This window comes from Dama dama, chromosome 9, assembly GCF_033118175.1.
Source record: "Dama dama isolate Ldn47 chromosome 9, ASM3311817v1, whole genome shotgun sequence".
Classification (NCBI taxonomy): Eukaryota; Metazoa; Chordata; class Mammalia; order Artiodactyla; family Cervidae; genus Dama; species Dama dama.
The window spans coordinates 104,037,155-104,053,324 of NC_083689.1; positions in this window are offsets into that span (position 1 = coordinate 104,037,155).

Below are 16,170 nucleotides of genomic sequence, written 5' to 3' on the forward strand. Positions count from 1 at the left end.
AATGAAACTAGAACACTGTCTAACACCATACACAAAAATAAACTCAAAATGGATTAAAGATCTAAATGTAAGACCAGAAACTATAAAACTCCTAGAGGAGAACATAGGCAAAACACTCTCCGACATAAATCACAGCAAGATCCTCTATGACCCACCTCCCAGAATATTGGAAATAAAAGCAAAACTAAACAAATGGGACCTAATGAAACTTAAAAGCTTTTGCACTACAAAGGAAACTATAAGTAAGGTGAAAAGACAGCCCTCAGATTGGGAGAAAATAATAGCAAATGAAGCAACAGACAAAGGATTAATCTCAAAAATATACAAGCAACTCCTGCAGCTCAATTCCAGAAAAATAAATGACCCAATCAAAAAATGGGCCAAAGAACTAAACAGACATTTCTCCAAAGAAGACATACAAATGGCTAACAAACACATGAAAAGATGCTCAACATCACTCATTATTAGAGAAATGCAAATCAAAACCACAATGAGGTACCATTACACACCAGTCAGGATGGCTGCTATCCAACAGTCTACAAGCAATAAATGCTGGAGAGGGTGTGAAGAAAAGGGAACCCTCTTACACTGTTGGTGGGAATGCAAACTAGTACAGCCGCTATGGAAAACAGTGTGGAGATTTCTTAAAAAACTGGAAATAGAACTGCCATATGACCCAGCAATCCCACTTCTGGGCATACACACTGAGGAAACCAGATCTGAAAGAGACACGTGCACCCCAATGTTCATCGCAGCACTGTTTATAATAGCCAGGACATGGAAGCAACCTAGATGCCCATCAGCAGATGAATGGATAGGGAAGCTGTGGTACATATACACCACGGAATATTACTCAGCCGTTAAAAAGAATTCATTTGAACCAGTCCTAATGAGATGGATGAAGCTGGAGCCCATTATACAGAGTGAAGTAAGCCAGAAAGATAAAGAACATTACAGCATACTAACACATATATATGGAATTTAGAAAGGTGATAACGATAACCCTATATGCAAAACAGAAAAAGAGACACAGAAATACAGAACAGACTTTTGAACTTTGTGGGAGAATGTGAGGGTGGGATATTTCAAAAGAACAGCATGTATACTATCTATGGTGAAACAGATCACCAGCCCAGGTGGGATGCACGAGACAAGTGCTCGGGCCTGGTGCACTGGGAAGACCCAGAGGAATCGGGTGGAGAGGGAGGTGGGAGGGGGGATCGGGATTGGGAATACATGTAAATCCATGGCTGATTCATATCAATGTATGACAAAACCCACTGGAAAAAAAAAAAACAAGTAAAAAAAAAAAAGAAGAAATGGAGTAGCCATCATAGTCAACAAGAGAGTCTGAAATGCAGTACTTGGATTCAATCTCAAAAATTACAGAATGATCTCTGTTCGTTTCCAAGGCAAACCATTCAATATCAGAGAAATCCAAGTCTATGCCTCGACCAGTAATGCTGAAGAAGCTGAAGTTGAATGGTTCTATGAAGACCTACAAGACCTAGAACTAACACCAAAAAAGATGTCCTTTTCATCCTTTTCATCATAGGGGATTGGAATGCAAAAGTAAGAAGTCAAGAGATACCTGTAATAACAGGCAAATTTGTCCTTGGAGGACAAACTGAAGCAGGTGAAAGGCTAACAGAGTTTTGCCAAAAGAACACACTGGTCGTAGCAAACACCTTCTTCCAATAACACAAGAGAAGACGCTACACATGGACATCACCAGATGGTCAATATTGAAATCAGATTGATTATATTCTTTGCAGCCAAAGATGGAGAAACTCTATACAGTCAGCAAAAACAAGACTGGAAGCTGACTGTGGCTCAGATCGTGAACTCCTATTGCCAAATTCAGACTTAAGTTGAAGAAAGTAGGAAAAACCACCTGACCATTCAGGTATGACCTAAATCAAATCCTTTATGATTATGCAGTGGAAGTGAGAAATAGAATCAAGGGATTAGATCTGATAGACAGAGAGCCTGAAGAACTATGGACAGAGGTTCATGACATTATACAGCAGGCAGTGATGAAGACCATCCCCAAGAAAAAGAAGTGCAAAAAGGAAAATGGTTGTCTGAGGAGGCCTTACAAATAGTTGAGAAAAGAAGAGAAAGGCAAAGGAGAAAAGGAAAGATCATCCTTTTGAATGCAGAGTTCCAAAGAATAGCAAGGAGAGATAAGAAAGCCTTCCTCATATGGAATTTAGAAAGATGGTAATTATAACCCTATGTGCAAAACAGAAAAAGAGACACAGAAATACAGAACAGACTTTTGGACTCTGTGGGAGAAGGCGAGGGTGGGATGTTTTGAGAGAACAGCATCGAAACATGTGTATTATCTATGGTGAAACAGATCACCAGCCCAGGTTGGATGCATGAGACAAGTGCTCGGGCCTGGTGCACTGGGAAGACCCAGAGGGATCAGGTAGAGAGGGAGGTGGGAGAGGGGATCGGGATGGGGAATACATGTAAATCCATGGCTGATTCATGTCAATGTGTGACAAAAACCACTACAATATTGTAAAGTAATTAGCCTCCAACCAATAAAAATAAATGGAAAAAAAAAAAAGAAAGAAAGCCTTCCTCAGCATCAATGCAAAGAGATAGAGGAAAACAATAGAATGGGAAAGACTAGAGATCTCTTAAAAAAAATTAGAGATACCAAGGGAACATTTCATGCAAAGATGGGCACAATAAAGGACAGAAATGGTATGGACCTAACAGAAGCAGAAGATATTAAGAAGAGGTGGCAAGAATACACAGAACTATACAAAAAAGATCTTCATGACCCAGATAACCAAGATGGTGTGATCACTCACCTAGAGCCAGAATTTCTGGAATGCAAGGTCAAGTGGGCCTTAGGAGGCATCACTACAATCAAAGCTAGTGGAGGTGATGGAATTCCACTTGAGCTCTTTTAAATTGTAGAGAAAAGCTGAGAGACATTAATTTTCTTTTGTACTCATAGAAAAGATTTAATAGACACTTTTTCAAGCAACATAGGAGATATACAAAGCTGTAGAGTTAATACAGGCAATAAATATGGACAAATTCAAATTAATCAAAAGAATATGTATTTATGCTATGCATTTATGCATGCACTCATAGGAAAATACAAAAGTAAAATTGCTTGGTGCCATGAAAATGCACAGCTCAAGAAAATATGAGAGGATAAAGAATACAGGTAGCTGGCCTATCAGTAATGAATACAGACTGTAAAACCACTGAAAGAAAAAATTCTTATTAGATAATAAAACTTTAAAACTTTTATAGTACTAAAAATGTGACGTGTACTGTTTTAAGGGCTTTACTTCATTTGAGTGTAATTTCGAAAATGAAAACAAAAAAGCAAACAAAAAACAAAGAAAAACTTTTATGAGGTGTTATTGACCTTTTATTTCTACCTTTATAGTTCGAAGACTCTAAGGCACAGTGAGCTTAAGTAAGTTGCCCAAAGTCAGATAGCAAATCAGCAGTGAAAAAGAGGCAAATTTCCAGCAAATAAGCCACGTATAAATAGGCATTATTTTTACAAAGTCCAAAGATTGTCTTTTTTTTTTTAAATATTGGAATGCATGAATTCAATTTTTTTCAATGTTTAGTTTTACTGTTTTTTTTTTTTTAACGTGAGTAATTTTTTGTACATGAATATATTACTTTTTGGATCTACCTAATGCATACCTTTTTAATACATTATACTGAATTTTAATATTTCTAATATATTTTAGATATACAAAGCTTTTTAACAAAGTAACCTTCTAATCTCAAAGATTAGGGAAATAAAACAGTAAAAAATTGAATTTGATCCCATTTTAAGATTGAGCTTCCCAACAAAATATATGTTTTAGGAATGATATAGTATATTTGTAACCAGAGCCCAGTGTCTTACCTAAGAAGCCTCATTATTTTTCATAATGCAAAATCCCACTCTGGGCTTTGTGCATGTCACACTTCTAAGCAATTTATTTAGAAAAAACACAGATAAAATAAGAGGCTAAGTTCTCTGAGGTAGGTACAAACTAAAAAAAAATAGATTGTGCCCTTAATTCCTGACAAGATTGAATTTAGAAAAAAAAAAATCACACATTAATGTCTTTAATTAAAAGCTGATTACTTAATTTTCAGGAATTGTGTCCAATTTTAATACTACTAAAACTTAATTTCTGTAAACTTGTGATTTAATAAATTACGGTGGTAAGGCACTCGGGGACCCCATGGACTGTAGCCCGCCAGGCTCCTCTGTCCACGGGACTCTCCAGGCAAGAACACTGGAGTGGGCTGCCTCGCCCTCCCCCAGGGGATCTTCCCGACCCAGGGATGGAGCCTGCGTGTCTTCTGTGTCCTGCATTGGCAGGCGGGCTCTTTACCGCAAGCGCCACCTGGCGAGTTTAATACATGATACTCAAAGTGTAGGGCAAGTGCCTGCCTGCCTGGGTTGACACTGGGTTTCCGGCGGTTGCAGGTCTTTTGCCCACGTTGCTGTGGCCCAGGCTGACTGGCCCTTCTGGGTTGTGAAGCGTCCTGGCCCCGCTGGGGCGCTAAGGCCCCGGCCAGGGCTGGGTATTCCCTCTCCTTTCCCCAGGAGTGGGTCTGGGAAGGACCCCGAGCTTAGGAGGAGCTTCTGTTTGTGTGTTTGTAACCCCGCCATCAATGCCCGCCTGGCATTCTTGGGCATGCAGACAGCAGTGGCGGATTTGGGCCCCCATGCGGGGTTTCCGGGCTGAGACCCCGGGAGGTGGCACTCTCTTGCCTGAGCTTGCTCTGTAAAGAGGCAGCCTTTGTGCAGTTTACTTACCGTCACACTTTTCACTTTCTTTTTTTTTACTTTTAGTTGGCAATTTTGCTGCTTTATAATGATCCCCAAGCACGGTGCTGAACCTAGCGTCTGCGTTCTAAGGCCAAGAAGGCTGTCATATGCCTTACGAGAATAATAGCCTGTTAGATAAACTTCATTCAGGTATGAGTTATAGTACTATTGACTGTGAGCTCAGCGTTAATGAATCAGCGACATACATTAAATAAGGTGTTCGAAGCAGAAACACATGTATAACACGGTTAGATATTGATCTATTGATGGAGCCTCTTGACCAGAGGCTTTCAAGAACCTAGCCCCGTATTTCCCCTAAGTGTAATGGTTCAGTTTTCACCAATGCAGTGGTCATGTGGCTTTGTAGAACTTGACTATCATATATAACAAGATGCAACTGTATATGAATATAGCCAAACAAAGAGACTGGAATTACAAGAGGACTTTTTTTTTTTTTTTAAACAGTCAATTGATTTTTGACCAAGATTTTTCAATGGAAAAGCTAAAATTTTTTCAGCAAATGGTTCTGGAACAGTAGAATATCCTTTATTAAAAAGTATATTTTTCAATAAACTGGATGAACCTGGAGGTCAGTAGGCTAAGTGAAATAAGCCGGAAACAAATGCTATGTAATACCACTGATGTGTGGAAACTGAAATAATCAAGCTCATAATAGAAGTGGAGAGTGCGAAGTGTAGTTGTTGGCAGTCCCTGGGGGAGGGAAAACAGGACACCATTAGCCAAAGAATACCAATTAAGTTACACAAAATAAATAAGTACTAGAGATCCGTACAGCACAGTGCCTACATTTAATAATATTATATTACATTCTTAAAAATTTGCTAAAAGTGCAGCTCTTTTGTAATTGCTTTATCACAAAGTAATAATAATGATAATAATAATATTAAAACATAGAAGGGCAGGCGGAAACTTTGGAACGTGTCAGATATGTTTATAGTGTAAATTTTGGTAATGGTTTTGCTAGTGTATAGTTATTTCTACATTCATCAACTTGTATATATTAATTATATGTAACTTTTGGTATGATGAAGAGTTTTAAAAGTATACTTTCATATGCCTAAGATTTGTTATGACTATGTATTTTTATTAGTTTAATCAAGAAAATATAATAAAATAGCTATACATATACAAATATTTTTAATCCTACCTCACATCATGCACAAAACCAATTTGGGATGGATATTAGACCTAAATGCAAAAACAGAAACTATAAATCTTCTTAAAGGAAACTTAAAAGAATATCATCATGACCTTTACCAAGCAAAGATTTTTTTAGATAGAACCCAGAAAGCACTAATCATAAAAAAGGAAAAGTAAAATAGACTTGAATAGATTGAATTATTTTCTGAAGACTCAGTTCAGAAAATGAATACTAAAGACATAAAACAGGAGAAATATTTGAAATATGCCCATGTGGCAATATATAAAGGATGATAACTCAATGACTAAAGTAACTAAAACAAATTAAAAAACCACCAACAGCAGCAAATTAAAGATGAGTGAAAGACTGAAGCATCCACTCAAACAATTGAACATTAGAATGGTCACAGCACATAACATACATTTCACATCATTAATTATGAAAAAAATGCAAATTACAACATAGTACCATTTTAGACTTCATAGAATGGCTAAATGTAAGAAGACTCGAAAAACAATTGCTTCAGGATTACAAAGCAATTACATTTTTCATAATTTACTTATGAGAATGTTAAAATTATGCAACTTCTTCAAAAATTTGTTTTTCAGTTTCTTATAGTTATACACTCACCCTCTGACAAAGCAATTACATTCCTAGGCATTTACCCCCCAAAAATTAAAAAATCCAAAAAATTATTATGCAAGAAAATCCACAGCATCTTAAATATTAATTGCCCATAATTAGAGATATCTCAACTTTCCATCAACAGGGAAAGGAATAAACAAAATTTGATTATACATATATATGTTACTATTATTATGTACAGCATATGTAATATTATGTAGAACATATATAATATATAAACTGCTACTCAGCAATAGAAAGGAATAAACTGATACATGCATTATGTATGGATTGCAAAGACATGTTAAATCTGTTCAAAGAACTGACTGCATTTGTATGAAGTTCAAGAACATGACAAATGCATTCATGATGATAAAAATTGAACAGAAGTTGCATCAGGATGTCAGGGAAAGGGTTAATTGGCATAAGTTACCAGATACATCTCTGGGTGATACATGATCCATTACTTGATTAGAACCTGAATTATAGTGGATCAGATGGTAAAGAAACTGCCTGTAGGGCAGGAGATGCAGGGTCTATCCTGGGTGGGAAGATCCCCTGGAGAAGGGAATGGCTACCCACTCCAGTCTTCTTGCCTGGGAAATCCATGGACAGGGAAGCCTGGTGGGCTTCAGTCAATGCGGTTGCAGAGTCAGAAATGACTGAGTGACAAACACTTAACACTACATGGGTGTATATATTAGCCAAGACTGACTCAATCTTACAAACCACTGCATGTGTCCATTATTATTTTTGCCTTATTACAACAATTTGAACTGTCTCTGTGGCTTTAGACTTGAAGTCTTTCAAATCTATTTTCAACAAAGAAACCTCAATGAGACCACACATCTGTTTGTTGAACCAAACCAAACCAAAATTTTTCTACAGAATGTTTATATTCCTACATCTTCTAGTGAGATTTCTCTCATAACATGCCGATTATTAACACTTCAGGCATCCTTCACACTGGACCAAGTCTCCCATTTGTGTTTTAAAAATTAAAAAAAACAAAAACAAAAAACTACTTGAAGTACCTGCATTTTCTATGATGCCTTCAACTGAGTCTTTGCCCATGTGGTTTCTTGGGTCTAGAATTTCTTCCTTGGTTAGTACCTTTTCACCAACAGGACTGCTTCTCATGTTTTAAGTTTTAGCTCAGGAGTCAACTTGGGGAAGTCAAATTAGTCTTTGAATGAATAAGCCTCCAACTAATAAAAATAAATGAAAAAAAAAAAATAGAGGGTCCTGCCTATCCTCCCAGGGTATTTTTGTCCCCAAGTACACTGTGAATTATGGAGGAAAGTAATATATTTTATTTTTATTTCTAGAATTTCAACTGCATATAGCTTCTCATAAACAAAAATGAATAAACCCATTCCTTTGTATTGCCTAGGTTCTTTGGAGCCAATACTCATTTCAGGTTACGCCGGAGACAATCACTGAACTTTCTACTTTCAACATTTCTACTCTCTTCAGCTATGCAATGCATTGTCAACATTCTTCATTCGACTACCCAACAAAAAATAGAGTAACAATCTTTTATATCAAATGCAAGATGTAGGATCAAATTTTGGTGTTCTTTTCCCTTATTTCTTATGGTCACTCTACAAGTGAGCTCCTCCTCTGACCTTAAATACTATATATACTCTTATTCCTCCAAAATTTTTATCTCTAGTCTCATGCTTCCTATGAGCTCCAGACTCATATCGAACTGACTCTTAAACACCTTGACTAGAAGGTATCTCATTTCTTGTTTGAAAACACAGCCTTACTGTGTGAACACTCTTGCACAACCTACTTCTCACAGAGAGTTCTCCATCTAGATAAGGGATTCCGCAATTTGCACAGTGTTCAGCTGTAAAATCTAGGTGTCATGGTGGATCCCTCTCTGTCTACCATTCATATCAAAGTCACCTTCAAGCCCTTTTGTCCCAAGTTCCAAATTCAGAACCTAACGATTGATCAAAAAATCCACAACTCCTTCCTTAGCCCAAGCTAGCTACCATTTCCTTCAGTTGAAACTGCAGAAATAGCCTAGATCCCCTGGCCCTACCAACACCCTGCAATCCCATACGCATAGACCAGATAAAGTAACCTTTTTGTAAAACATAAGCCATGTTTTGTCCTTCCAGTTCTCAGTACCATCCGAGTGATTGGCATGGCTTTGCATGATCTGCTCTCTGCTTGGTTTTCTGACTTAACCTTTTTTTTTTTTTTTCTTAACTCTTATATTAGCTCACTCCCCAATAGGCATGCTGGTTTTATGGCTGCACCTTAAATATGCCATTCAAATTCCATCTGGAATATATTTACTCATAATTTGTTTAGCCCATTAATACTTTATTAAAGTTTTTGTGGAAATGTCGTCTCCTCAAGATTTTCTTTGTAGCCTCTCTGAAACAGCTCTTCTGCAAGCTTATTTCTAAGCAGTGTTATAAAATAGGAAATTATATTATTTGATTTATTTGCATGCTCATATGTTTTATGGTCTCATTCTAAGTTTGAGAGCAAAAGCCAAGACTTTAGCCATCTGTGTGTTAATGCTTACCTAGTGCTACAGCCAGGCCTTACACAGGTGAAGCTTCATAACTGGACCTTCTCATCCTCTGATCATGCCCAGTAATTAATATTTCTTCAACACGCTTTGATTGTATTAGGTTATATTTCCAGTCCATGTAGAAAGTCACTGTGATAAATTTTACCGTATACTATCATCCATTGAAAAATATCATTAAAAGATGAACCCTGCAAGAAACTCAATTGCTTCAAAATACTTGTGTAAAATAAGATTTTGAACTACATTATAATAATACACTAACCCCAGTATAAAAAAATATAGTCCTGTGTCCTAGAGAAATTATCAAAATTCATTAGAAAAAAATGTTAAAATTGGATCTAGAACAGAGGTTAAATGGTTATTAAGATCAAAGTTTTCGGTGATTCTAATGCCAAGCTTTATGCTCTTAATATCATTTTTCCCAAAACAAATGCTGATAATAGTTAAAATATACTTCCATAAATATTTTTTCATAAATATTCTTCATAAATGAAAACTAACACAGATTTAGATATTTTTTTACACAAAGAGGGTATATAGAAGTAAAAGATACTCTCTTCCACTATATCTTTTTGAATATTCATATCTTGCAGATTGATATCCTTAGTGTTGACCTCCTTACTCTCCAAAGGTAGCCAAAATGTCTGTCTCTGTAGTACTTTGCCTGCTTGTATTAGGGTATCATGGATTGCTTGAATAGTGAAATGTTCATCGCTCAGTCATATTTGATTCTGCAACCCCATGGACTGTGTGGCCTGCCGGGCTCCTCTCTCCACGGAATTCTCCAGGTAAGAATACAGGAGTGGGTAGCCATCCCCTTCTGCTGGGGATCTTCATGACCCAAGGATCAAACCTGTGTCTCCTACTTGGCAGGCAGGTTCTTTACCCCTGAACCACCGGGGGGGGTCCCTATTTTGTATACAGTAGTGTGTATATGTTAATCCCAGTCTCCCCATTTATCCTTCCTCCCCATCCCCTGGAAACTATATTTCTGTTTTGTATATTCATGACTCTACTTCTGTTTCATCAATAAATTCATTTGTAGCCTTACTTTTAGATTCCGTAGATAAACATTGTCATATGATATTTGTCTTTTTGTGGTATTTTATTTGCTGATCCCTGAGAAAGTATGTCTTTACTTGAAATAGATGATTGATATATTTTCCCAGTTGTCACTTTCTTGCATATTTTTATGAGATTTGTTTCTATCTAGAAAATTTCATTATATTTTAATTGCCTTTTTATATTTTATCATTTCAAGGTTGGGGCTTGTTTAAAAAGTGTTTCCTTATTCCTAATATATGTAAAATTAGATACCACAATATTTTGTTCTAGCACTTTTATTGCTTCATTTTTAACTTTTGGATTATTATCCACCTAGCATTTCATATTGTATAAGAAATGCAGTAGGTGTCTAGTTATATATTTTTTAAAAGAACAATGTTTTTATTTCAGTGTGATTTAGAAATCAAACACATATTTTGACATTATATTCCAGCACCAATACTGTTCCAGAATGCAAAAAAAAAAAAAAGAGACATTTTATTTATATTTTTTGTTTCTTCATCTATCAAGATCCATAAGGCTGAACCTCATGTATTAAAACAACCCATTTGAAGTGGGTTCCCTCCAGTTTGAAGTAATCTGATATTCAACTAGTGCATCCATATAGGAATGTCATTTGTCTCCTGTCCCTGCATTCTGTTTCACTGGTCTTGCTGTAAAATCACAAAGGTGATAGGAAATGACTTAAGATTTAACTTCAAATCTGACTTATGGAAATGCAAGGCCTTATTAAGCATTCTTACATAATAGAAGTATTTTTAGATCATTTTTGGGTGTTTATTTTTATATATTCTTTATTATTTTCTATTTTAATTTTTTCCAGTTTTATTCAGGTATAATTGACATACTGCCTTGTATAGATTTAAGATGTACAGAATGTGTGTGCATTAGTCACTCAGTTGTGTCCAAGTGACCGTGTCCCCATGGACTGTACCCCACCAGGCTCCTCTGTCCAGGGAATTCTCTAGGCAGGAATACTGGAGAGGGTTGCCATTTCCTTCTCCATGGGATGTTCCAGATGCAGGGATCTAACCCAGGTCTCCTGCATTGCAGGCAGATTCCTTACCATCTGAGCCATCTTGACTTATATACATCATAAGGCAATTATGAGAATAGTTTTAGTGAACCTACATCATCTCATTTAGATATGAAATTAAGGAAATAGAAAAAGTATTTTCCCTTGTGATGAGAGACTCTTACTATATACTCTCTTAACAAATTTCATATATAACACATAGCAGTGTTATTTGTATTTATCAAGTCATATATTTTATTTTAACTGGTAATTTGTACTTTTGACTGTTTTCCTTCAGTTCACCCCTCCTACCTCATGTTTCCCACTTGGCAGGAGATTAACCTCTTTTGTTCGGAGAAGGCGGTGGCACCCCACTCCAGTACTCTTGCCTGGAAAATCCCATGGATGGAGGAGCCTGGTGGGCTGCAGTCCATGGGGTCTCGAAGAGTCAGACACGACTGAGCGACTTCACTTTCATGCATTGGAGAAGGCAATGGCAACCCACTCCAGTGTTCTTGCCTGGAGAATCCCAGGGACGGGGGAGCCTGGTGGGCTGCCGTCTGTGGGGTCGCACAGAGTTGGACAGGACTGAAGCGACTTAGCAGCAGCAGCAGTAACCTTTTTTGTTAACCACAAATCTCTTCTCTTTTTTTTATGAGCTTAGCTCATTTGTCTTTGAAGTGTAATTGACCTGTAATATTATGTTTGTCCCTGTAACACAACAGAGTGATTAAATATTTCTTTACAGTTCATGATAATCACCACAATAAGTCTAGTTACTATATGACACCAAAGATATTACATAATTGTTAACTATATTCCCTGCACTAACTGTTGCATACCTGTAATTCATTTTCCATATATTCATTTGTATCCTGAAAATTTACTGAATTCAATGATGAGTCCTTTTAGCTTGTTAGTAACATCTTTAGAATTTTCTACATATATACTGTTTCATCTGCAAATAGTGACAGTCATGTCTTTCTTTCCAATTTGAATTATTTTTACTTCTTATTGTTGTGGCTAAGACTTCTAATACTATGTTGAATAAAAATTGTGAGTGGGCATTTTCATCTTGTTTCTGATCTTGAAGGAAATTACTTTAGATTTTCACCATCAAGTGTGGTATTAGTTGCTGAATTATCATATATGGCCTTTATTATGTTGAAGTATGTTCCCTCTATACTACTTTGTTGGATTTTTGTTAGAAATAGATGTTGAATTTTGTCAAAAGCTTTTTCTGCATCTATTGAGATGATTGCTTCATTTTTATTCTTTAATTTATAAATGTGTATCACATTGATTGATTGATGAATATTGAGCCATCTTTGTGTCCCTGGTGTAAATCCCACTTGATCATGGTATATGATCCTTTTAATTTATTGTTAAATTTGATTTGCTGACATATTTTTTGAGGATTTTTGCATCTGTGTCATATTGACATGTAAAGAATCTAAACATAACACTAAAGATAGCCATGTAGTTCTTTTGCTTCCTGGTTCAATGTAACCATATTCAGTATTAACTATTTCAGCATCTGTGCCTCAAAAGAATTTATATTTCATGTGTTAATCATTATGGTGTCTGTGTGTTTTGTTTTGCTTTTGGAGATACTTGCTTGTTGGTAAAAATATATGAAAAATCAGTATTGATGAGGAAATTAAAAATTCAGAAAGTAAAATGATCAAAAGATTCATTACTATATTATGGGAATATGTCCCCAAACTTCATTTGTCCTTTTTGTTCAAGAAATACAAAAATCTGCTTTTTATTTCTAATCTAGGGAGTCTAAGGAATTTTTTGTTTTTTTTTTCATTCTAGCTCAAAAGTTATAAGAACAAAAGACTTTCCCATTACAGAGGAAACAGGGTAAGATAAACAGGAAGTCTGAGAAAGTGTGTCTGCCCAATAACAGAAATTGGGAGAGGGAGACAGAGGGGCAGGAAACTATTGTGGCTGCAGCTTCTAAATTGAGCTACAATGCCTATGTGTCTTTTAATTACTGTTTTTTGAAATATTCTCCATCCCTTGAAAATGCTGAACATTTTGCCCAAACTTGAGACCTTTCATTCATATCGTGGAGGGAAGATTCTGGGGCTTGATGCTAATCCTTCTTAGGAAAGAATAAAGACAGTGGAGATAAATCAATTTTGAAATCTAACACAACAAATCATAGAAAATTGCCTTAGTGAGTTCAGGAAGAACTTGATGGTTATTTAGTGTAGCTCTAGACAAATGATAACTTGCCACCTTAGAAGCAGCGACTGCTTCCTCCCTTCCCAATCAACTTTCCTTTTGATTTGAACTTTCCTGGTTGTATCATCTTACTTCTCCCTATTTTCTGCTAATGATATATTAATTTAATATAATTTTGACTGCTTTCATTTTATGGTGTCTAGTGTCAAAGGAGTGTGTAATTTCCTCAGTTCTGTCTTACCACAGCAAATGTTTGAAATGGTGGACCAGTGTTACAGTTCAGTTACAGCTCAGAGTTTTATTTGGCAAATAAAGGATAGTACACGCTTGAAGCATGAGGGTGGGCCAACCCCAAAGGAGAGTCCTCAATCCCTCTTGGCTTTCTCCTTTTATGTTTGTCTCATCCCCACCTCGAGCCTGCCCTATGCAAAATGCACTAGCCAAGAAAGGGGCGTGTTAGTTTCACCTGAAGTTCTCACTCTGGTCCCCGGATTTTCTTGTGTTCCGTTTTCATGGGCTTTTCTCTTTCTTTGTCTTTTAACCTCTGCCATTTTGGACTCCTTTTTCCTTTCTAACTACCTACCACTAGCATAAACAACATTACAAAAAAGCAACAATTGTACCAGATAGAGTTAAACGGGCAATGGAGACTTTATTCAAGAGTATTGCGATAAGGGAAAGATTCTAGAACATAGTCTGAAGTCAGCTTTAGAGAAACAAAACAAAAAACAAGAGAACTATTGATTTTTAAGAGCCTGGATGGGAGCAATCATAGGTTACCTGTGTTTGCTAATTGACCTTACTCAGAGGAAAAGTAAATGTTCTCCTGTCTTCTTGACAGGAGGTAGTTTTAAAACTTGCAGTAAGGTCAAGTCAAAGTTAGGCTTTTACACTCCCACAGAAACTTGGAAAGAGGAACCCTAACTTCTTTAATGATTACGTTTCTAAAAGATGGCTTCTTGATACTCCAGAAAGATATTCTTGGATTGTAAACCTGGCTAGAAGCTTTCAAAAGATTTATTTACATCTCAAAGACTTAAAGAATTTGTAATTACATGGTTTTGTCTAAAGTAAAGGAGGAAAAGAGAGATCAGAAGCCTAAAGTCATGAAGAAACCTGTATAAAATTTAGTGAAGCTAGAGGGAAATATTAAGGTCCTATCTGTCAGGAGGCATAATCTCTCAGGGGTATTTATCTACATAGGTTCGTTTTTTGATGATTTACTTTCACATTGGTTCAGGGCAAAAAATTGATCATATCATTTTCCTATCTGGAATCATAAAACATATGTGTTATCATATTTTATAATCTAGCACACATCAAAGAATTATATTTCTTTTTCTCCGTGATATCAGCATATGCATGGAGTCTCATGGTGAGAAAGGTGAAGAGGCACTAAATTAGGAGAGCGTATGTAGCAATGCAGAAGAGACTCATGCATTTTGCACACTGGAGGTGCAAATACAGGAATTTGTCCCTTCTTTCTGTTTAGCTCCTTCCTGTTTTTACCCCTTGCTGTCTGTGCCATTGTCCTGCCTCTTTGTCTGTCCTGCACGTCTCAGGTTTGAGTGATAATGCAGGTGATGGGATGACACTGGCTTCTCACTGGCTAGTAGCACGTGTTACCGTTGAGCAGACTTCACGTTAACCCCTGTGGGAGGCTGAAGTTTGTGTCTCCAGCCTACAGATGGCAGAGTTGGAACCAAGAGTTAAAGCCTTGTTGTTATCCAGCTGCTAAGTCATGTCTGACTCTTTGTGACCTCATGGGCAGTAGCTTGCCAGGCTCCTCTGTCCATGGGATTTCTCAGGCAAGAATGGTTGCCATTTCCTTCTCAAGGGGATCTTCCTGACCCAGGGATTGAACCCGCTTCTCCTGCATTGGCAGGTGGATTCTTTACCACTAAGCCAAAAGCCCCTCTAAAAGCCTAATGCTGAGCAAAGCTACTTGCAATTTTCTTTGCAAAGCCTAGGACAGTCTTCTCTAAGCAAGACTGTTGTCTTTATAAGGACTTACCTACTTGGAAGGGATTAGAGCTTCGGCAGCCTTTTAGAGTAATAGTTAGTTGTCTAAAATTCATTTTAAAGATAATGTATACCTGCACATAACCTTCCTAATATTCATGAATTTTTACTTTTTCTTGCTTGTTATTAATAAAACCACACCCAGTCTGGAAAAATAATACTATCAACATCACCAGGATACATCAGTTATTTAGTTTATTGGCCTAACTTCTAGAGAATCAAGCCACAGACAAGGGAATCATATTATATGAACCTATATGTACCTGGTTTAGCTAGAATAAAAATTTGTGTTCCTAGTATGAACATTGTATGCCTACAATCCAGTAATTATAATAAGACTTTTCATAGTAATCACCTGAGTAAAATCCCCAGTTACATACAGCTGACTGCCATTCCTGGTCTTCATAAGAATGATTTTTAGTGGAGTTCGTTGTGTTTTCAAAATTCCCTTGGACTATGATAATGTATGTCCCTTGGTTAGGAATTGCAATACTATTTTAAATTGGTATTTTGCATAAGTACTTATGCGTGAATTTGCTAAATAGTAGTCAGTGGTCACTGTGACAAGAAATCAAGTGAAAGTCCTTTGCTTCCTACACATTCCCTTAATGTCCATATATTGTAAATCAAGATACAGTCATTCAAGATACCATCAGGAGGGAATTCCCTGGACCTTCAGTGGTTAGGACTCCACGCTTCCACTGTCAAGGGCC